The sequence below is a fragment of the Mus musculus genome, chromosome 3, assembly GCF_000001635.26.
Source record: "Mus musculus strain C57BL/6J chromosome 3, GRCm38.p6 C57BL/6J".
Taxonomy (NCBI): domain Eukaryota; kingdom Metazoa; phylum Chordata; class Mammalia; order Rodentia; family Muridae; genus Mus; species Mus musculus.
In genome coordinates, this window is record NC_000069.6 from 45,313,232 (window position 1) to 45,337,407 (window position 24,176).

Here is a 24,176-nt window from a genome sequence, read left to right on the forward strand (position 1 = left end):
AAAATAATAATATGTAGACTATTTTAGAAATTAAAAATGATACAGTGAAAAGATTCAAAAATACAAAGTTTAATTTCACTCAAAACTGACAATTTCCAACAAATTTAATCAAAAACTTAAAAAAATTATATTTTATTTCCAATTAAAATACAAATAGACCTATGGGTATAACCAATATTCAGATATTCAATAGTGTAAAAATTATTGAAGAAATTGTATTAAAAAAACAGAAAATTCTTTGAGTAAGCATAAGACTTATGAATGAATGAAGGCTAGGCAGTAGTGGCAGAAACAAATGTCCATTTGTGAGATGGTGTATCTTTATCTTTGTATGCAGAGGCTAAAAGTCAAAGACATACAGATATAGAGCAGACTGTTGGTTAGCTGAAGCTGGGGCCAGTCTGAAAGGATGCTAGTTAAAATATACTTAATTACCACTAAACAGAATACATGCACTCAGTAAGTCTGTTCAACAGTCTGAGGTTTAGCATGGTCATATCGGTTAAATGAAAACATGTTCTTGAAAATTTCAGAAAGAGGATCTTAAAAAATCATACCACAGCAAAAATGACATATATAGTAATGCATTCATTAATTAGCTATGTCTGCACCAAACACAATGTAGATGTTCATAATAAGCAATATCCCCACATTTACCCATCAATATCAAAAGAGACAATGTAACAGTGTTTAAATTGACTCTTCAAAGCATGTACAAAATTCAAACACCAAAACAATTCATCCCTGACAAAGAGAAACTATTAATAGAAAATTGTACATAGAATGCTCTCTTAAAAAAACAAGCAAACAAAAAAAGTATGCTGTGGTTTGAAAATATGTATAAGTAGAAATTTTACCTTCTTAACATATGCAACAAAAGTCAATAGTCTTGCAGGCTGTGTAAGTAACTTTACAAAAAAATGAAATATGTGGGATTATGTAGGTCCATACCTAATGTGTGTGCATATGTGAAAAAAATTTAATGAGAATTTTCTTTATTTCAGAATCAATGATAATTTTCTAGTACATGATAAAATACATTATTTAATTATGTTCCTTTTACTGTAAATAACATATTGAAGACCTGCACTTTCTACACTACTGCTTAAAGCTATAAGAATAATTTTCTCCTTTCATTATTTAAATATTCATTAATACTGCCTGTAGAATAAGTAGATATAAAACATGACAGTGACAATTAAATTTATCCTGTACATTATAACAATCATTGCCAACAGTGAAATCATGCTACATAAAAGTGCAATGTCAAAGCATTTAATAGAGAAAAATTACTGGATTTAAAACAGTTGGCATGTGAAAATGCTGTTTAACACTTTTCTTCTGAGGAAAATGAATCGTTTCTATTTCAGGTGATGAAAAGGCAGGGACACTTGTCTTCTGATTAAAATTTAATAACCCCGTTTAGATTTAAAACTTCTCTTTCTAAATAGACTTAAAAGAAATAAGTGGTTTATAGCAACTAACACTATGACTAGGAAATTTATGCTTACATTACAGTGTGTAATTTAAAGGATAAAATGTACATATGGATACATGTATATACACATGTACATATGCACAGATTTAATGAAGAAAAAAAGGTACTGGTCAAACTTTTAACTTCTCTCTAATTTTAACTTTAATATTCTACTATAGCAATAATCACCACCACAACAAAAACAGCTTCAGTTAATGGCACTATTAACTCAAGAACCTAAAACAGCAGCTACATTAATTATATTCATTATACTTAATTGAACATAATCATCAAACCTAACAATTCTTTGTACACTAATTAATAAAACAGCATGCATTCTGTTATATATATATATATATATATATATATATATTCCTTTTGGCAAATCTTCATGAACTGCAATTTAGTATGGAAGGAAGATATTAAGTTAAATTTTAATATATTAAATTCAACTAGCCTTGGTGTCATATTTTTTGTGTTGCTAACTTGAGAATATGGTAATAGGCTTTCTCAGATGACTTTGAAGGTCTTTAGTTTTCTATCACGACTTAGAGGGTCCCCAATGAAGGAGCTAGAGAAAGGACCCAAGGAGCTGAAGGGGTTTTCAGCCCTATAGGAGGAAAAACAATATGAACTAACCAGTATCCCCAGAGCTCCCTGGGACTAAACCACCAATCAAAGAAAACACATGGTGGGATTCTTGTCTCTAGCTGCATATGTAGCAGAGGATGGCCTAGTCAGTCATCAATAGGAGGAGAGGCCCTTGGCCTTGAGAAGGTTCTATGCCCCAGTGTAGGAGAATGGCAGGGCCACGGAGCAGGAGTGGGTGGGTTGGAGAGCAGGGCAAGGGGAAAGAGGATAGGGGATTTTCAGATTGGAAACTAGGAAAGGGGATACTGAGAAGTCACAATTTGATGCATAAACAAGAAGTAGAAATAATTAATTAAGCTTGTTATGGACTTTTGAAACCCCAACACCCACCCCCAGTAATACACTTCCTCTAATAATGCCATACAACCTATCCTTCCCAATCAATTCCACCAACTGCGGACCAAGAATTAAAACACAGGAGTCTGTGGAGGACATTCTCATTATGACCACTGTCCATATATAAAAATTCATCCACTTTTATTGTCTAATTGCTCTGGCTCCAGGTCTGTCTGCCTGTTGCTATGAACTTCATTATGATTGTCATGGATTTACCTTCTGAACTGTAAGATACAATAAACTGTTTTGTTTTGTTTTGTTTTGTTTTACTTTGATTCAGTTCTGGTGTCTTATCGTAGAACAAAAATGTAATAAGACATGTATCATTATTGCTGCTTCAGTAAGCTAGAAATGCTAGTACATGGTACCTTCCCATGGTGCAAAATTAACACCAGTACATAAATTTCACCTCTATTAGAAAGAGCCTGATATAGCTGTCTCCTGAGAGGTTTTACAGTGCCTGACAAATACAGAGGTGGATGTCCACACTCTACCATTGGACTGAACACAGGGTCCCCAATGAGGGAGCTAGAGAAAGGACCCAAGGATCTGAAGGGGTTTGCAACCCAATAGAAGGAACAACAATATGAACTAACTCTACCCCCAGAGATCCCAGGGACTAAACCACTAATCAAAGAGTACACATGGTGGGACTCATGGCTCCAGCTGCATATGTAGCAGAGGATGACCTTGTCAGTCAACATTGGGAGGAAAGGCACTTGGTCCTGTGAAGTCTCTATACCCCAGTCAGTATAAGGAATGCCAGGACCAGAAAGTGGGAATGGGTACGTAGGTAAGCAGGGGGAAGGGGCAGGGAATGGAAAGGGGATAACATTTGGAATGTAAATAAAGTATCTAATAAAATATATATAAATAAACAAATATATAAAACTATATCATATAGAAATGAAGAAAGTTAACTACAATAATGTATTGAGAGAGATTTTGGGTTAGGCTCATTGACTGTGTAATTTGTAAAGTAAGTTTCAGAAATGCTTGTGTTTAGAGAAGGATTTAGAATTAGAGAATTTAGATAGAAAAAATGATAAAATATCATTTCTATGTAAGTTTTAGGGTTTTTTTTTTTTTGTTTATATAAGGCGTTTCTAGGTCTTAAATACAGGGTAAGAAAAGGTGCAGTTGTGATCACATTAAGATCTGAGTTGAGGTTTTATAGTATGGAAACTAGAATCACAAACACCTTCAATTTTATGAGTTCAACTTTTTTTCTGTATAGCAGAGGGTTATAGTCAACTTATTTGGTTGACTAGAGAATTATATTAACTCTTCTCTATGGTTTGCAGTTGGCAACTTCTGTATTGTGAGCAATGTGATATTTTACTTGTATACTGAGACATAAACCATGGGTTCTTTGGAGCAAAGGTTTGTAAAAAAAATGATGATAGTCTGTTCCAAGTGTGAAAAAGTGAATTAAGCTGATAAGCCTTAAGTATTTAATTGGAAGAAATACTGAGTTCCAGCAGAGCATGGGAACAGTAATAAATTTGGTGGTTTGATTGACCCTCAAAGGTTCATATATTTGAATACTTGGTTCTGGTTTGGAGTAACAATTTGGGAAGATCAGAGCAACTTTAAAAGGTGGAGCAACAAACACTTCAGGAAGCCTTTGAGAATATGTAGTATTGTACATCAACTCCAGTTGGCTTCCTTGACTTGTGGGTGAAGATGTGAAGCTTTTTGCCCCAGTTGCCTGCTTTGCTCACCTGCTGTCATAGCCTTCCTGTCATGGTCTCTCTCTCTCCTCTCTCTCCTCTCTCTCCTCTCTCTCCTCTCTCCTCTCTCCTCTCTCTCCTCTCTCCTCTCTCTCCTCTCTCCTCTCTCTTCTCTCTCTCTCCTCTCTCTCTCCTCTCTCTCTCCTCTTCTCTCTCTCTCTCTCTCTCTCTCTCTCTCTCTCTCTCTCTCCCCTCCCCCCTTTTTTTTCTCCATGTCTCTTTCAAGTTCAGCCTAAATAAACTATTTCTTTGTTTAGTTAGCCATTTTCTTGGAGTTTTATGATAGCAAAAAATTTCATAAATAAGTGATGCATAGAAAAGAGATCTCAAAAAGGAGATGCTGAGTTAAGAAAATAGGAAAGAGGGATAGTTTAGAGAGAGAGAGAGAGAGAGAGAGAGAGAGAGAGAGAGAGAGAGAGATATTGAGAAGGAAACCCACAAATAGTTGGACAAGAAAGGAATCGACCATGTCAGGAATATTTAAGGATCTTGGCAGTCACTATTGACCTTCCAGGAATGGTTACATTGGCAAAGAGATCTTGGAGGTGGGACATAGGGAGCCAAGACTTTGGATTGTAGAGACATGGCTGAAGAAAATGCTTTCTTAACTCTAAGACAAATCTGAGTACCTAGAAGGTTGAATGTTGGTGATAGTTATGTGTTTGTCAAATGAGGTGGCTATGGAATCACTGTAGAAGTAGCAACTTCTTTTTTATTTTTTAGATATTTTCTTTATTTACATTTCAAATATTATCCCCTTCTTGGCTAACATCCACTTATCAGTGAGTGCATACCATGTATGTTCTTTTGTGGTTGGGTTACCTCACTGAAGATAATATTTTATAGTTCTATTCATTTGCCTAAGAATTTCATGAATTCATTGTTTTAAATAGCTGAGTACTACTTTGTGAATCCATTCCTCTGTTGAAGGACATCTGGTTTTGTTTTGTTTTTTTGTTTTGTTTTTGTTTGTTTGTTTTTTTCCAGCTTCTGGCTATTATAAATAAGGCTGCAATGAACATAGTGGAGCATGTGCCCTTATTACATGTTGGAGAATCTTCTGGGTATATGCCCAGGAGAGGGTTTTCTGGGTGCTATGTACAATTTTCTGAGGAAGTGGGTGTGGGTGGGTTGGTGAGCAGGGGGAAGGTGGGGGGGAGGGTATTTTCGGAGGGGTAACCAGAAAAGGGGACAACATTTGAAATGTAAATAAAGTAAATATCTAAAAAAAACCAAACAAAACAAAAAACAAACAAACAAAAAACAAAGGAAAAAGAAAAGGAATGCATCCACCAAGTGCTGTGGAATTCAGATCGGAATTTATTGTATCTGGAGGCTATATATTGAAGGGGCTAAAAACGTTGGCTTCCCTTTCTTTTCATACCCACCCCTACATGATATAGTGCAGAGTTGATTGTTCCAGTCCCATTGGAGCAAGAGAATTAAGAGAAACAACTTCACTCTCAGCCTGCTTCCATGGAGCACATCACCAAGCTATTCTACTTTTCTAAACTACTGCTAACTCTGTAAATTCCAGGTCCAGGTGTGCTCCTAGAGACCCAGGCCCAAGCTTTTCCCCAAATAAGATCAGTGCACATTGATCAGGCTCTAGGTCCACTGTCTGGACTCAAAGATCAGATCTTCATGCCAAACCCAGGTACAAAACTCATTTAATGCTGAGCCTTGTACCATGAAAGCCTGGCTGAGAATACCTGATCAAGAATCCTCATGAGTCCTACAAGTGGGATTGTTCAGAATCTCTAGATGAGATGTTTACATTTGTTGAGAAACCAGTTCATAATCACATGTAAACAAAATAAAATTTTCAACAAATAAAGAAGAAAACCTTGGAACATTCAGCAAGAAAATGTATTAAATCCTGTCAATGTCAGGAACCTCAATGGTACTGGAGAATATTTTACTGGGTTAAAAGAACTAGAAACAGAAAGAAAAATATGGCATGTTCTCATTTTGAGGTAAAGATTTAAAATGAGCCCATACCGGTTCAATAGTGACCCCTGGAGGCAAGTAAGGGTATTGAGGACAGTGGAAAGATGTTGAAGAACGGATGCTTGGTGGTAGGACCACCAAGTTCTAGGCTGCTAGAGCTTAGTACAGTAATAATAATTTACAACACTGTTAACAACAAAAATAATAGGAAGCAACAATTACTTTTCTTTAATATCTCTTAATATCAATGGACTGAACTCCCCAATAAAAAGACATAGATTAACAGACTGGCTACACAAACAGGACCCAACATTTTGCTGCTTACAGAAACCCATCTCAGGGAAAAAGACAGACACTACCTCAGAATGAAAGGCTGGAAAACAATTTTCCAAGCAAATGGTAGGAAGAAACAAGCTGGAGTAGCCATTCTAATATCTAATAAAATCGACTTCCAACCCAAAGTTATCAAAAAAGGAAAGGAGGGGAACTTCATAATCATCAAAGGTAAAATCTTCCAAGAGGAACTCTCAATTCTGAATATCTATGCTCCAAATACAAGGGCAGCCACATTCATTAAAGAAACTTTAGTAAAGCTCAAAGCACACATTGCACCTCACACAGTAATAGTGGGAGACTTCAAAACACCACTTTCACCAATGGACAGATCATGGAAACAGAAACTAAACAGGGACACAGTAAAACTAACAGAAGTTATGAAACAAATGGATCTGACAGATATCTACAGAACATTTTATCCTAAAACAAAAGGATATACCTTCTTCTCAGCACCTCATGGTACCTTCTCCAAAATTGACGACATAATTGGTCACAAAACAAGCCTCAACAGATACAAAAATATTGAAATTGTCCCATGCATCCTATCAGACCACCATGGATTAAGGCTGATCTTCAATAACAAAATAAATAATAGAAAGCCAACATTCACATGGAAACTGAACAACACTCTTCTCAATGATACCTTGGTCAAGGAAGGAATAAAGAAAGAAATTAAGGACTTTTTAGAGTTGAATGAAAATGAAGCCACAACATACCCAAACTTATGGGACAGAATGAAAGCATTTCTAAGAGGAATACACATGGCTCTGAGTGCATCCAAAGAGAAACTAGAGAGAGGACACACTAGCAGCTTGACAACACACCTAAAAGCTCTAGAACAAAAGGAAGAAAATTCACCCAAGAGCAGTAGACAGCTGGAAATAATCAAACTCAGGGGTGAAATCAACCAAATGGAAACAAGAACTATTCAAAGAATCAACCAAACGAGGAGCTGGTTCTTTGAGAAAATCAACAAGATAGATAAAACCTTAGCCAGACTTACTGGAGGGCACAGGGACAGCATCCTAATTAACAAAATCAGAAATGAAAAGGGAGACATAACAACAGATCCTGAAGAAATCCAAAACACAATCAGATCCTTCTACAAAAGGCTATACTCAACCAAACTGGAGAACCTGGATGAAATGGACAAGTTTCTAGACAGATACCAGGTACCAATGTTAAATCAAGATCAGGTTAATGATCTAAACAGTCCCATATCCCCTAAAGAAATAGAAGCAGTCATTAATAGTCTCCCAACCAATAAAAGCCCAGGACCAGATCGGTTTAGTACAGAGTTCTATCAGACTGGGATTAGATCTTTCAAAGAAGATCAAATCCCAGTTCTTCACAAACTATTCCACAAAATAGAAGCAGAAGGTACTCTACCCAACTCATCTATGAAGCCACAATTACTCTGATACCTAAACCACAAAAAGACCCACAAAAGATAGAGAACTTCAGACCAATTTCCCTTATGAATATCGATGCAAAAACCCTGAAAAAAGTTCTCGCTAACCGAATCCAAGAACACATCAAAAAATTCATCCATCCTGACCAAGTAGATTTCATCCCAGGGATGCAGGGATGGTTCGATATAAGGAAATCCATCAACGTAATCCAGTATATAAACAAACTCAAAAACAAAAACCACATGATCATCTCGTTAGATGCGGAGAAAGCATTTGACGAAATCCAACACCCATTCATTATAAAAGTCTTGGAAAGATCAGGAATTCAAGTCCCATACTTAAACATGATAAATGCAATCTACAGCAAACCAGTAACCAACATCAAAGTAGATGGTGGGAAGCTGGAAGCAATCCCACTAAAATCAGGGGCTAGACAAGGCTACCCATTTTCTCCCTACATATTCAACATTGTACTTGAAGTCCTAGCCAGAGCAATTTGACAACAAAAGGAGATCAAGGAGATACAAATTGGAAAGGAAATAGTGAAAATATCACTTTTTGCAGATGATATGATAGTATATATAAGGGAGCCTAAAAATTCCACCAGGGAACTCCTAAGCCTGATAAACAGCCTCAATGAAGCAGCTGGATATAAAATTAACTCAAACAAGTCAATGGCCTTTCTGTACACAAAGGGTAAACAGGCTGAGAAAGAAATTAGGGAAATAACACCCATTTCAATAGTCACAAATAATATAAAATTCTTTGGTGTGACTCTAACTAAGGAAGTGAAAGATCTGTATGATAAGAATTTCAAGTCTCTGAAGAAAGAAATTAAAGAACAAATCAGAAGAAGGAAAGATCTCCCATGCTCATGGATTGGCAGGATCAATATAGTAAAAATGGCTATCATGCCAAAAGCAATCTACAGATTCAATATAATCCCCATCAAAATTCCAATTCAATTCTTTAACGAATTAGAAAGGGCAATCTAATCATCTGCAAATTCATCTGGAATAACAAAAAACCTAGGATAGCAAAAACTCTTCTCAAGGATAAAAGAACCTCTGGTGGAATCACCTTGCTTGACCTAAAGCTGTACTACAGACCAATTGTGATAAAAAGCTGCATGGTACTGGTATAGAGACAGACAAGTAGACCAACGGAATAGAATTGAAGATCCAGAAATGAACCCACACACCTATGGTCACTTAATCTTTGACAAGGGAGCAAAAACTATCCAGTGGAAAACAGACAGCATTTTCAACAAATGGTGCTGGCACACTGGCATTTATCATGTAGAAGAATGCGAATCGATCCATTCCTATCTCCTTGTACTAAGGTCAAATCTAAGTTGATTAAGGAACTCCACATAAAACCAGAGACACTGAAACTTATAGAGGAGAAAGTAGGGAAAAGCCTCCAAGATATGGGTACAGGGGAAAAATTCCTGAATAGAACAGCAATGGCTTGTGCTGTAAGATTGAGAATCGATAAATGGGACCTCATGAAACTGCAAAGCTTCTGTAAGGCAAAAGATACCATCAATAAGACAAAAAGGCCACCAACAGATTGGGAAAGAATCTTTACCAATCCTAAATCAGATAGGGGACTAATATCCAATATATATAAAGAACACAAGAAGGTGGACTCTAGAAAATCAAATAAACCCATTAAAAATGGGGCTAAGAGCTAAACAAAGAATTCTCACCTGAGGAATACTGAATGGCTGAGAAGCACCTGAAAAAATGTTCAACATCCTTAATCATCAGGGAAATGTAAATCAAAACAACCCTGAGATTCCACCCCACACCAGTCAGAATGGCTAAGATCAAAAATTCAGGTGACAGCAGATGCTGGCGAGGATGTGGAGAAAGAGGAACACTCCTGCATTTTTGGTGGGATTGCAAGCTTATACAATCACTCTGAAAATCAGTCTGGTGGTTCCTCAGAAAATTGAACAGAGTACTACAGGAGGATCCCGCAATACCTCTCCTGGGCATATATCCAGAAGATGTTCCAACTGGTAAGAAGGACACATGCTCCACTATGTTCATAGCAGCCTTATTTATAATAGCCAGAAGCTGGAAAGAACCCAGAAGCCTCTCAACAGAGGAATGGATACAGAAAATGTGGTTCATTTACACAATGGAGTACTACTCAGCTATTAAAAAGAATGAATTTATGAAATTCCTAGGCAAATGGATGGACCTGGAGGGCATCATCCTGAGTGAGGTAACACATTCACAAAGGAACTCACACAATATGTACTCACTGATAAGTGGATATTAGCCCAGAAACCTAGAATACCCAAGATATAAGATACAATTTGCTAAACGCATAAAACTCAAGAAGAACGAAGACTAAAATGTGGACACTTTGCCCCTTCTTAGAATTGGGAACAAAACACCCATGGAAGGAGTTACAGAGACACAGTTTGGAGCTGAAACAAAAGGACGAACCATCTAGAGAATGCCATATCCGGGGATCCATCCTATAATCAGCCTCCCAATGGAGGCCCTGTGAAAGTAACCAAGGAGCTAAAGGGATCTACAACCCTATGGGTAGAACAACAATATGAACTACCCAGCCCCCCCGCCCCCCCCCCCCCCGAGCTCGTGTCTCTAGCTGCATATGTATCCGAAGATGGCCTAGGCGACCATCAGTGGAAAGAGAGGCCCATTGGTCATGCAAACTTTATCTGCCTCTGTACAGGGGAACACCAGGACCAAGAAGTGGGAGTGGGTGGGTGGGAGAGCAGGTGGGGGACTTTTGGGATAGCATTTGAAATGTAAATGAAATAAATACCTAATAAAAATTAAATAAAATAATTTACAACACTTGGTAAATTTGAACTCTCCATACATAAAAGATAAATTTTCAAGGCTATGTAGTCAATAGGATTTGGTAATGCAAAGTACACATGTAAATCAGTACATATTTTATTTTTCAATTGCTGTCTACATTTCTTTTGTATGAAACACGCTTAGAGATTTCCAAGAGCAATGCTAACTGAACAGTGAGAGCCAGATCTACTGGCTATACTTTTTCATCACTGGAATTACAGTTATAAACTACAATATAATAAATATTGTATTGTAGTACAAAAAATACAATATATGTAGCTTTGCTTTTTTTTTTTTTTTTTTTTTTTTTTTTTTTTTTTTTTTTTTTTTGCTTAAGTTCTGAGGATGGAACTCTGGTCCTCATGGTTATGCAGCAAACACTTCACCAGCTGAGCATCCCCAGCCCAAGGCTTGTCCGGGGAATTCATGATTAAGTATAGAATTTCAGCACTTGATATATTCTAGGTACTTTGACTGGAAAGCGTGCAGCATCATAGGAAGTTCTCAAATCATTTAAAACTGGAAAAGACCCTGAGAAGGGGCCATGTGAGACACAATCTGAAACCTGAGTATCATTTAAGGTGCAGAAAAAATGGCAGCAACAGACAGAATATCTGTAATGAAGACAATAGTTTTCTTGTTCTAGGAACTACAGGGATAATTTAGAGGGACAGTTTAGAATTATTAAAGAGGAAAACAAAGGAGACAATGATCTCAGGCCAAATGATTTAGGACTCCTTAGGCCATCTTAATGATCTGGAGTTTTATGATGCAAAGTCTTTGAATCATTTTGATTCAAGAGGAATGAAAAGATCAGTTTGCACTTCTCAAAGATCACTTGAGTTGGACCCCATAAATTGTTTGGAAATTATGTATGGATTTGAGATGCCTAGTTATTAAGTTACTGCAATGGTCAAGATAAGTTATGTATGTTGGCATTGATGATACAAAAATTGGAATGTGTTCAGAGACATCCTTGAAGGAGCACAAAATATATTTGGTGGTCAGTTGGAAGAAAGTTTGACACAGGCAAAATAAAAAGCAATTAAGAAGTTATTTTCCCTTGTAAATCGTGATGGACATCATACAGGATGAAGGTTTTTGTGCAGTAACTTTAAAGAGATGGATCACAGGGGCCCCAATAGAGGAGCTAGAGAAACTACCCAAGGAGCTAAAGGGATCTTCAACCCTATAGGTGGAACAACATTATAAACTAACCAGTACCCCGGAGCTCTTGACTCTAGCTGCATATGTATCAAAAGATGGCCTAGTCAGCCATCACTGGAAAGAGAGGCCCATTGGACTTGCAAACTTTATATGCCCCAGTACAGAATGCCAGGGCCAAAAAGTGGGAGTGGGTGGGTAGGGGCGTGGTGGGGGGAGGGTATGGGAGACTTCTGGGATAGCATTGGAAATGTAATATTGTAAATACCCTGGTTAACAGAATTTTTGACATTGTCTATGCTTTGTTTTTGCTCTGAAAGTTAGAAATATATGTGAATGTATATTTATACCAAAAACAATGAATCAAGCATGGCAAAACAAAGACAGAATTCAACAGTCATTAACTTATCTGTTGCTTCTCTTTGTTTTGGTCTCTTGGAAGCCAAGGTCAGTAAAGAAACAGTGAAGACAAATTTTAGTTTTTTAAAAAATTTACCTCCATTTTCACATGATATATATGGGGAATGTGTGGACTCAGAGGAATAAGCCACTGTCATTTTCCTTGTCTGGATTTTTCGGCTTCTAAGGCTGAGGATAAGATATCTAGTCAATTTGTTATCCGTAGTTTTAACTATTGTAAGGCATCTCCAAACTTTCTAGAGTAATAGCTGAATTTAAACAATTAATATAATTTTGTGTCACATAGCTTTGGGGGACAGAAACCGGATTCACACAATCAACTGTGACGTTGGAGGTTACAGCCCATTCAAACAGCCAGATATAACTACTAGAGAATTTCAGTAAAATTAACTAAGAGCACCACTGCTTCCAAGAGATTCTGTGGCCATTTGAAAGAATCAAGTCCAGGCTTCCATATAATGTATGAATCTCTTTGAAAATGTAACCTAAATGTGATCATATTAGATTGAAGTCTTTAGTCAAAATGCTTAAATAGAGCATCCCTTCTAAATCAGCCTCTCTGCCATGGGGTCTTTATTTGATATCCACATTGCCAATCACTTTATAATTGAAAATATCTGCAAGGGGATTCAGCACACTTGGCAGTGTTTGAGCAGAAGATGCTTACTATATGTGCTGATGGCAGTGTATCTTAGAAGAATAAACGCTATATGTACACATGCCTATATTATCAGGTGCTGTATTAGAACAATAGCCTGGTCATTCTCCATGACTTGGTCACATTGTGTAGGTTCTAAATATTTACAGTTAGTACTTTAGGATTTTTTTTCCCAGTGATGAAGGTTGTTCTGAAGTTCTAACTTGGAATTCACCATCTGTTGAAGTTAAAAGGCCATTTCATATGATTTCACAGAAACCCATACAAAGTACATAGAATTTCTCCCTAGATGTTATATGTTACTCCCAAATGACTAGAAATACAGTGTAATCATAAAGTAGCTTAGACACTGTATTAGATAAGAAATAGTGACATAGAAGAAAGTCTTGTATGTTTAGTACAAATACAAACTTTTTCCTAAATATTTTATCTATATTTTGCTGAATATGCAAATATAGGGAAAAAGACACATGGGTCAATTCTCCTTCTAGGTTAAATCACACCTAAAATATTGTAGGACTGGAAAAACTCATACCGATAAGCCTCTGGATCCAATATTGATATCTGAAATCGTGGAAATTTTTTACCCTGCTCTGATCTCAAAAACCACCAGAGAAGGGGGTGCTCCAAACTGAGAAAACAGACAACTTTTATTTAAAACAACTCTCTTTTTGACCCTCAAACCTTCATTGTTAAATTCTATATAGAGAAAACAACGATGATTTTATACAATATAGTATTCATATACAACTACAATATACCCACAATAGAAAGAGAATTGAGTGGAAGCTAAAACGCACTGAGAATTGTGGCTAGCTCCACGTATAGAACCATAGGTAAAAGCTACTCACCTGAACCAAAGTGCTGGATCCACAAGCGATAAGAGACTTCATGCTATCTTATCAAAATGATGAGGATTGTGTGTGGACTAGCGTGAGAAGGACAATCCTGTGAGACATAAATATTTGCTGAAATGATTTCCAAGAACACTTTCATTCCCAAATTCTCACAGTTGATACTAAAGAGAAGATGATATTCTAGGTAGAGATGCAAGTCCTTAGACATAATACAAGAGAATGCTTTATAACAATGCCTACATTTCTTATCAGAGCTGTGGTATAAATGGAAGAAATGCACTTTCCAATCGGCATCCTCTAAGTACGCTGTGTCACTTAAAGAAAACAAACCAAACCAAACCTGAGATTAATTAAAATATCAGGAAATAATCCCCTCTCCCATGTTTTTTTTTTTTTTTAACAAAAACACATGTCTGTATATTACTGGGATATGCTATTCAAGGTATATGAAACACAATCTATTTTAAAAGAAGCTCTCCAGGAAGCCTCAAAGGGTGCTTTGAGCCACAAGGGGTCAAAAGCAATCATGAAATAGAGACAAAAAGAAGCAAAAGTCAGTAGAGAAACTTAACATTTCTTTATCATACAACTTATATCACAGTTTCAAATGATATTTACTAATGATGAATAATATGAATTCCACATACAAATCATTTGAGAACAAAGGGAATTGTATTTATTTTTCCATCTGTATCTTACCATTTCGTTGTCTTGTTGCTCTAGGTAAACCTTCCAGTATACTCTTAGGTAGAAGCTTGGAAGGAAGAGGTACTTTCTTCTTTCTGGTCTTAAGGAACAAAATACAGGGATTTATTAAATTTGATGAATGCTCTAAGATTTGTTTTTAATGTTTCTGATCCAGGTATGGATATAGCCTCTATCCCAAGTTTCTTGAGAGATTCTGTAGTGAATATATGTTGAATTTGTCTATAATTTTTGTCTTGTATGAACATAAGTACTTAAACGTTCTTAAATCTTGAGTGATGAAGTAGTATTGATTTTCTGAAATTATTCCTACTTGATTATGGCATAAAATTTTCTTTGTATATAGACACATTTTCAGTATTTTAAAAAGGCTATCATTAAATAATAATGATTATGGTATAAATAAATAAAGACCTACTACCATTACTTTTACATATACTGAATAATTATTCATACATATTTATAGCCATTACATATGACATTTTGGAAATATACAATTAATCAAGTTTATAGTCAACATAAAAGTATGGTTTTCTTCTCATTAACATAATAAGTCAGATTTCTTCTGTAGCAAATTTTAATTCCAATCCAGGGTTTCTATTCCACCTTTGATCATTCTTTCCCATCCTAAAGACACATAACATTTATTGTTTACAATAAGCCTTAAAAACACAAGAGCTGGGCGTATGCTATTAGAATCTACTTTCCTATCAATGACTCCAAGTAATTATTTATTATGTTTCCTTTGGGCTGTTCTTAACTCCAATTGGATAGCCTGCAGGGCCCTGTTTTCTTGAATCCTAACCCATGGTGTCTTTCTCTTCTCTTCACCCTTTTCTCCCTTTGTGGTTTATCTAGGACCCTACACCCCACCTATGTCTCTTATGACCAGATATTGGCTGCCAGCATCTTTGTTTACCAATCAGAAATAACTTGTGGGGGGCAAGGTCACATAAAGTTGCTTGGGTCTACCTGAGGACTCTCCTGTCTCGGGGCCAACCAGGTCTTGAAAGTTAGCACCTAGCATCGTAAAACATATCAACAGACCAAACCTCAACAGACTTCTATTTTCTTGGTCTTAAAATAAAGGCTGAATGAAAATTCCACTCTTAAAGGATTGAAAATATGAAAAAGAAAACTATAGGAAGAAATTGTTTAACATCAATAATATCCTAACATAAGAAAATATTACTTAAAAAATAAGACTATGCCCAGGCGTGGTGGTACACACCTTTAATCCCAGCACTCGGGAGGCAGAGGCAGGCGGATTTCTGAGTTTGAAGCCAGCCTGATCTACAAAGTGAGTTTAGCCAGGGTCTAACATACAGAGAAACCCTGTCTCAGGAAAAAAAAAAGACTATCATTATAAAAAATGATTTTAAATATCTTCATTTATCTAGTATCTCAGGATATCATTAAATATAAATTTTAGAGCTACCATTTAAATACATAGTGTTACATACCTTCCTTTTTGTGATTTTTAAAGTATATACAAATCTAGAATTTAATAGCACTGAGCAGATCTAGATGGAATTTGATTTCATGACATTAAAATATAAGGAACAAGTCAATTTTTCCTTAAAAGCAACAATTATGTAGTATCGTAATACATTAATGAAACGGTAAGTTAAAAATGGCTACAATATTTTGGGCCATTTGTCCTCAAAATACATGATCTATTTCCCTTTCTGTTGAGTCTAGTCTCAGTGTACAACTTTTCTTACCAATATAATACACAGTTTGATACTAACAATGAATGAATAAAGAAGAGTCGTAAAAGATTTGCATTTCTTGCTGGCTTGTGTTAAGGATGTTTCCACTAGACATATATAAGAACATCTGCAACCCTATAGGCGGAACAACATTATGAACTAACCAGTACCCCGGAGCTCTTGACTCTAGCTGCATATGTATCAAAAGATGGCCTAGTCGGCCATCACTGGAAAGAGAGGCCCATTGGACACGCAAACTTTATATGCCCCAGTACAGGGGAACGCCAGGGCCAAAAAGGGGGAGTGGGTGGGTAGGGGATTGGGGGTGGGTGGGTATGGGGGACTTTTGGTATAGCATTGGAAATGTAAATGAGCTAAATACCTAATAAAATGGAAAAAAATAAAAAATAAAAAAATAAAATAAAATCAAGCAGGGATGCTATCTGGAGGATGCCTCAATTGCTTGTGTTGGCAGTGCCATCTATGAATCGAGTCAACAAAAGCTAGCCAATAACTACTACCCATGTTGAAAGAGCCACTTTAGGTGTCTCTGTCTAGTTAAGCAACTTTATATGCCCCAGTACAGGAGAATGCCAGGGCCAAAAAGGGGGAGTGGGTGGGTAGGGGAGTGGGGGTGGGTGGGTATGGGGGACTTTTGGGATAGCATTAGAAATGAAAATGAGGAAAATAACTAATAAAAAATTAAAAAAAAAAAGAAAAAAGAAGAAGCTTCCCAACCGTGGTCCCCATTGGTACCACATGAAGAAGCTCAAACCTGCTTCGTCTAGTTAATACTCTAAACACATTCAGACTCAGAGAGGAAATAGATATGTTGCTGTTTAAAACTCCTTAAGTTCAGGGCTGGTTTTCAATAAAGAAGGAAAAGTAGAAACAGAGGGGGAAACTTCATTTTGATTGTAAGTGGATAGTGACTCTGGACTACTACTGCTTTTGATCCTTTGTCTGATAGAAGGTCCATGACCTTTAACAATTTACAATTCACCCTTTGTCCCAGAGTCTTGGTTTCTATAGAAATGACTTCATGGAGTGGTTGTGGGAATTGAACAGTGCTTGCTATGCTTTTTCTTGGAAACTGGAGCTGAGGAAAAGTTCAATGAATGGAGCTGTTGTAGTATTGGTGCTCTTGAGAGAGTTGTTAAATTGCTCTGTGTTTATATTTCATGAAGCTTTAGTCTGCAGAGGGCTTGGGGTGTTGAACAGTAAATGGAGGTGAATAAACCGCTTAAGGCCAGAGCTAGCCCTGTGAATACATTTTAAAGGATAGACTAGAGCTAGCCCAAGAGCAATAAATACATTTTAAAGAATAGTATCTATGTAATAGTAATTTTTTTGGAAAATAAAGTAGTTTTTAACAGAGTAACATTTGAACAATTTTTTTTACAAATTATTTTTTTGTACAAAATATTTAACATCTGCCTATCTTTCAGAAAGGTTTAAAGTAATATGTTTATCATTATGTTCTTATGCAGCTAGAATACCTAAAATTAGTTACCTGTTCTTGAAAACAGTGCAATTGCAATTAATATTGCTGTTTGCCTAGTAAAAATTATTGATTAACCCATTTACCATAAAACTGAAGTAACTTCATCCAAGAAACACTACATCAATCACAGAAGTCATAGATGTGTCTCAATCATATTTCATTATATGCCTCGTTTTGGTCTTCATTACTGAACTTAGAGTTTAGCTTCTGATAAGAACTCTCATTTGTACCAGACAGCCTTAAAGATGCTTCCCCACTTAATTATATGTTACAAATTTCCTGATGGTATTCTCAAGCCAGCTCGCAATTTGACTTCTTATTCTGAATGGCTTTTCAATGCCCTTAAGGGAAAATTAACTCTGGATTGATAGTGATAGTCAGTATCTATTTATGTTATCCTAACAATAAGTATTTTTATCTTTATGTTGGACCAATTACATCTCCTAAACTACCAATTTCACTTGCCAGAAGTCAAAGTCTTAATTTCCTCAGCATTGACTCTTCCTAACTCAGCAGGATATGTCTCCTCTCGCAAGCCTCTGTCATAGACTGATTTTGTTTAAGAGAGAACCGCAGTCATTCTGACATGCAGCCCGATGTCTGCTATTCCTGCCACTGCTTCTTATTAATGGGTACATAACATCAAGTGGGCATATTGCTTGATCGTATCCCTGCAGATGAGAGGTCTCTTATTCTTGACTAGTTTTTTTTTTATTTTTTTTTTTTTTAGGATTTGTGACATCAATATAAGGCAAACATTCCCAACTTAATGGAAAAGAACCAAAATGAAATTAATTAGGAAAAAAATGCATACCTGAAAAGAAATAAATATGTTGAAATTACAGACCGTTTCCTAGAGTTAATATTTCATTCATTATATAAAGTATATTGGATATGTAGCAATTTTTTTAAGTTCCGTAAGTTTACTAAAACATAAAAACACACAACCAAACAACCAAACAAAAACCAACCCAAACCAAAGCAACCAACCATCCAAACAAACAAACACAAAAATGTCAAGGGAAGTGGCTGCTGGGCCTGAGCACGGGGATCCCTGTTCATGGCACCAGACATGGCTACAAGGTCTGCCAGGATTGTTGTTGCTACAAGGTTGGGGGACGGTGATTGTCCTGTTGGAGAAGGCACGGTCATCTGAGTCAGGCCCCTTACTTCTGGATTATGCTCAGTTTTGATATGTTCTGGATCTTGTCTAACAGGCCAGAGATAAAGGCCATGGTGGGTTTTTAACAGTCAGCTAATAGCTCTTTGACTCTAGCAAGCCAGGTATTCTTACTTTTCTTGCCCAAGTGTTCATTCTCCTCTCTCTCAAGCTCTGGGATTTCCTCTTCCTGGCAGAAGACACTCCCACCAGAGTGTTCTGAGATCTCATCCTCCAGGTTTAGGTGCTTCCTGAGTGCCTAGCTATCTTGCCTGTCCGCAGTCACCCTCTCCAGTGGTGTTTCTTTGTAAAATTTAGTTTAGCAAGGACCTTAACTGCCTCTAAAACATCATATCTGAGCACTTAGGATTCTGATTTGTTCATTCTTTCTCCACCACTCCTTAGTGACAGCAATCCACCACTCCTACCTCCATCAAAAATAAAACAAAACAGAACAAACAAACAAATAAAAAATATGCTAGACAGGTTTACACAGACCTCTCCAGGCCTTCAGTCTTTCTTTCTTTCTTTCTTTCTTTCTTTCTTTCTTTCTTTCTTTCTTTCTTTCTTTCTTTCTTTCTTCCTTTCTTCCTTTCTTTCTTCCTTTCTTTCTTTCTTTCTTTCTTTCTTTCTTTCTTTCTTTCTTTCTTTCTTTCCTTCTTTCTGGTTTTTTTTTGGGGGGGTGGGGGCGTTGGTTTTGGATTTTTTAAATTTATTTATTTATTTATTTATTTATTTTGAGACAGGGTTTCTCTATTTTTTTAAATTTTATTTATTTATTTATTTATTTATTTATTTATTTATTTATTTATTTTGAGACAGGGTTTCTCTGTATAGCCCTGGCTATCCTTGCGTGTACATTGCAACAATCTTATCAGCTCATGAGGTAGGAAATAGAATGAGCAAATAGGAAAGGATCTGCTCTCAAAATCTCACTTCATAGCATGTCACAGAAGACCAAGAACCCTCAGTTATCTCCTACCACCAGAAGTTTGTACTACCTTGACCTTTGGGGACAAGACTCATGAGTCATAAGGAATACTCAAACCTACATAGTTCATTTCCCGATGCTGTGATAAAATACCATCCAGAAGCCAGTAGGGAAGTGATAGGTTTATTTAGCTCATGATTCCAGGTTACAGGGTAGGCAAGGTGGCAGCAACTCAAAAGAATCTAGTCTTGTCACCCACACCACAAAAAGCGGAGAGCAGTCATTCCAGCAGCTAGCTAGATTTCTTGTTTTTATTCACTCCAGAACTCTAAGAACAAATCAGAACTAAACAAAACAAGCAGAGACACAGGCATGAGCAAAGAAATCCCATAAGAACACATACATGGACATCACAATATATAAGCAAAAGGAACGGTAAGGTTAAAAATGAAACAAACAGACAAAGCATTATGAGACAAAAACAAAGCTGTAACTCCAAACATACCATTGATTTTTCTTGTATTGGCCATATCTTTAAAAGTAATTCAGTGTGGAAATATTATTATTATGTGATTAGGGCCATTCCTGTACTGTCTAAAGAATTGCTAACTAGTCAGTATCTGATTGAGAAATACATTTTTAAGGGGCAATATAAATATTTTTCAGAACATTATTGCAGTGAAAAGACAATGGGTATTCAAACTTAATTCAGAGTACTTTAATTAGTTCTAAAATGAGAACAAGTTTATAATTACTAACATGGCATGACTGTGAAGCAATCATCAGCCAATAAGATATATTATAAAAATGCATAATTGAAAAGCAATAACACATCATATTTAATCACATTTAGTAATATATCAGCTATGATTACTGCTTTTGTTTATTCATATCTGGCTGCAATACATAAATCCAATTAAGGTCAAGAAGGTCCCTTTCTTCTTTTGATCTTTTGTATGAATTTTATAGAGCCATGGGCATGGAGCCGTTTGTCCATCTTCTGATGTTTCCTTCAATTTCTATCTTAAGTGTCTTAAAGTTTTTGTTTTACAAGACTTTCACTGACTTGGCTAGAGTTCTTTCAAGTTTGTTGTTGGTAGTGGTGGGTTGGTTGGTTGGTTGGTTGGTTTTTTTAGGCTATTCTAAAAAATTCTCTTTCTCTGACTTAAGGAAACTGTTAGACCATCCTATGTTAATCTTGAATCCTGCTACTTTGTTGAAAGTGTATGTTATCATTACAAGGTTTTTCAACCTTGGAGTGTGTGTGTGTGTGTGTGTGTGTGTGTGTATCAAATGAAGATACTTTCTTTGATTTCTTCCTTTCTAATTATCACTCCCTTGAACCCTTTCACATTGTCTTACTTCTCTAGCTAAGATGGAAATTATTATACTAAATAATGTAAAGGCTCTCCACCAATAGTCTGAGTTACTTTTTCATTGTTTTTAATATTGTGATGACCAGCATTTCTTCTTTATCCTAACTTAGAACATGCTACTGCATGTATGATTGAATATATAATTTAGAACTCAAGGGAACCACTTAACTTTTAAATCATTACAGACATGTTGAACAATCCATAGATCCTATCCAGTAACTGAGTTTTTGTTTTTTGTTTTTGTTTTTGTTTTTGTTTTTTGTCCATCCAATGTGTGTGCATGCCTGTGCATGTGCACACACACACCCAAAGGGCTTGAATTTTAATAACAAGAGCACTACTTGTCAATGAGCTACTTACAAATTACCCTGAAAGGAAGTAAATGACTCCGAGGACTAGTAGTCACTACAAATGTAAATAAAACTCAAAATGAAGCTTTTGTAATCTGAATGTCTCTATAAAGTTAATCATGACCATTTTCCTCTTTACAACTCTATCCCCATATTTAATCAAAATAATGTAGCTGATAGATGTCCTCCATAGAAGTAAAACAAGGTGATGAACCACAATCAAGTTGTTCCTAACAAACCTAATAAATGAAGAATTAGGAGAGTTAGAAAGATACAGACAGAATAGTATTATTGCAGAGAGACTAAGTCTTGGGGTATTGCCTGTTTGTTTTTACAAGTTTGAATATTGTTAAAATTTCAGAATTATTTCAAACTGTTTGATACACAAATACACAACCTAATGTATTGGTCCTTCCAAGCACAATAATGCAACTTACAAACTCTGTTGGATCTGAATTTAATTACTAATTTTATCCAATTCAGAATCTAAATTGAAACAAGCCCTGACTCTGATTACATACTGATGCAAATTAGCTTGCCACAATTATGAGAAAATATATGCTAATCTATAGGCACAGACTGATGTACTGAACATACTACTTTAATGAGTTTTGTATGAAATAATAAATAGTTAATATTATGACCAGAAAAATTTCTGGTATGTTTCCTCAAATTTCTACAAAAGTATCCATGAAAATTGAGAGACATCAAATGAAAATTTCCTTTTCAAATAACAGCATTGCTGCTGTATGATTATATTAACTATAATACCTAATATTAAAAAAATTATTTTAAAAGATTGATGCTGGTTAATTCCAATTTTATCAGTAGCTCTCTTCTTGAAGTTGGAAGCCAGTGGTTGTTATCACTCTTGACATTTGCATTGCCAACAAACTACAAATTTTTTTAAATAGAAATAACAACAACAATAACTAAAAAAGGTATGCCAAACTTGAAGAGGAATTGAGGGTTTTTAAAACACATCACTATCTTCACACTACTGAAATATATCAAGATAGTTAAATATAGATTAGGAAAAAATCCCCAGTTTTATAAAATAGGTGGATAGTTTAATGAACACTACTCTACATCTTCTGAATATAATATTTATGTACTGAAAAACTCTGTTAACCAGCAGATTGGTTTTCCCTCTGATGGGTTGAGTGGTATTTCTTCAAACCATAGTAAATGTATTTGTGTATTTAAGGATGTCAGAAAACAGCTACTTGACAATATTAATAGAGTAGAAAATTCTTGACACAGAAGCTTCCCTGTCAAGGACCTAGGATGCCAACATTCTAATTTGCTTGTTATCCATGGCCAGTGACACAAGTTAAGCATAGGCACAGAAGTAGAGAAGTCTCAAACGTTCAGTAATATTCAACAGCATAACAAATCTTGGAATGTAAGCACTCATGCTAAGGAGAGGGGATACAGCCCTTCACCATGGCTATGGCCACCTAAAAATGAAAAGCATATTTACGTCAAGTCAAGAGAAAAAATATTGCTAAAACATCCCCAAGTTAACCACGTGTACTAATACAAATAGTGCTAATTATAATCTGAAAAATAACTGTTCTTAAAAAAGATACAAAATAATGAATTCAGAGACAGTAGAGAAATGGAATTTGTTTTTGGAAATTTTAACTTATTTCCTGAACTGAAATGTTAATTCTGAATTTCTGAGACTAGAAAATGAATAAGGAGAATTCCATGATACAATCCATATATTATATATTGGAACAAGTAGGAACTTCTCTTCCTTCAAGCTATACAATAATTAACTCTGTGTTTTGAATTCTGTATATAGAAATATAAAGAAAAATAACTAGTTCTAGGGTACTGAGTCAAACTTAGTACCTATGACATACTGTATATATACAGTAGCAGTTAATACTAAAGAAGCTGCAGTTGATTCAAATACATTAGTGTGCATATACTGGACTTTGGATTGCATGGGTTTTTTTTTTCAGCACTAAGAAATGAAACTTTTTATGAACAATTCTAGGTTTAAAGTAGAGTTATTATTCCTCTCAGTGCCTTACTAAAGAACATGCATTGATATTCAGTGAACATTCCTAGTTTATTAAAATCTTGTTTAGTATATTAAAATCCTTAGAGAAGGGCATCAATATTTTATCTATGGTCTTCAGTCCTTGAGTTCTATAACTCAAATCATAAAGAACAGGAAAGCTCATACTCTTTTAAAAAAAATAGAATTAAGACACAGTAAGTGTAATGCTACTTAAAATACTTTAACCATACTTCTTAGCCTCCTAGATGAAACATTTATAGAGGTCAGACATACTCTATGATGATCACTATTCTTGGTACTTGAACCTCATTACATTAAGGTTTTGCTATTTAGAATTGAGGAAAGGAGTGAATCCCCGTAGGTATGCATCTGGACTTGTGAATGGGGTTCTGTAGAGAGCAAAGAAAGCTCTGAGTACTGAAGGTCTGAGTGAATGTGCATTGTTGGCATAGGCTTGGCCATGTCAAGGACTCTAATGCCTCAGTCCTAAGGGAGTGGCAGTCTTACCAGGGTAAGAGAAATAGAGAGAAATAGAAAAGCTTTTCCTTGAGAGTGCCAATATGT

At 35.9% G+C, this 24,176-nt stretch overlaps 1 long non-coding RNA gene across 1 annotated transcript in view; it reads right to left on the reverse strand.

The window, feature by feature from the left end:
• 2610316D01Rik (RIKEN cDNA 2610316D01 gene) overlaps positions 1–24,176 on the reverse strand; it is a 97,822-nt gene that overhangs the window by 32,793 nt on the left and 40,853 nt on the right. Inside the window, exons 5-6 of the long non-coding RNA NR_045172.1 lie at positions 14,540–14,627; positions 13,835–13,931 (exon numbers count right to left, since the gene is read on the reverse strand). This is a non-coding gene — a long non-coding RNA (RIKEN cDNA 2610316D01 gene). The remainder of the gene's footprint in view (positions 1–13,834; positions 13,932–14,539; positions 14,628–24,176) is intronic.